The sequence below is a fragment of the Primulina tabacum genome, chromosome 1 (assembly GCF_025594145.1).
Source record: "Primulina tabacum isolate GXHZ01 chromosome 1, ASM2559414v2, whole genome shotgun sequence".
In the NCBI taxonomy this organism is placed as follows: domain Eukaryota; kingdom Viridiplantae; phylum Streptophyta; class Magnoliopsida; order Lamiales; family Gesneriaceae; genus Primulina; species Primulina tabacum.
The window spans coordinates 46,117,027-46,118,124 of NC_134550.1; positions in this window are offsets into that span (position 1 = coordinate 46,117,027).

The window sequence follows — 1,098 nt, forward strand, 5'->3', positions numbered from 1 at the left end:
TCTCTCGATATAACATGACCCATGAAGGCCACTCGATCAAACCAAAACTCACACTTACTGAGTTTGGCATACAACTGTCTATCTCGCAACACCTGTAACAATGAACGCAAATGCCCTGCATGCTCAGCCTCACTCCTGGAATATATCAATATATCATCAATAAACACAATAACAAACTGATCGAGATAAGGCTGAAATACCCTATTCATCAAACTCATGAACACAGCTGGAGCATTCGTCAACCCAAACGGCATAACTAAAAACTCATAATGCCCATATCTGGTCCTGAATGCTGTCTTCTGAATATCCTCCTCTCTAATTCGTATCTGATGATATCTTGACCTCAAATCAATCTTCGAATATACCGAGGTTCCCTGTAACTGATCAAACAAATCATCAATACGAGAGAGGGGATATTTATTCTTAATCGTTACCTTATTCAGTTGTCGATAGTCAATACAAAGCCGCATCGTTCCGTCTTTCTTTCTCACAAATAGAACTGGTGCACCCCAAGGCGATACAGTAGGGCGAATGTATCCCTTGTCCAACAAGTCCTGCAACTGGGCTTTCAACCCTCTCAACTATGCTGGTGCCATTCTGTAAAGAGTACGAGAAATAGGGGAAGTACCTGGCATCAACTCGATCCCAAACTCCACCTCACGAACTGGTGGGAAGCTTGGAATCTTATCAGAAATACATCGGCAAACTCAGCAACTATAGGTATCTCCTCTATTCTCACCTTCCTTCTTCTTCTCTGTCACATCTACAACATAAATAAGATAACCCTCATGTCCATACTCCAATAACTGAGACATCCGGATGGCAGATACCAACGGAACACGGGGACGAGAACCCTTCCCATAAAATGTCCAACGCTCTTTCTCATCTGTATAAAAATTTACTACTCGCTGATAACAATCAACAGTCTCACAATATCTCCTCAGCACATTAATTTTCATAATACAATCAAAATCAGTCATCTTTAGAATAATCATATCAGATCTCAGCTCATAGCCCTCATAAGATATAATACCATCTGATATCATAGATACAACTGATATATCAACTCCAGAAGGTGTCGAAACAGAAAGAGGCATA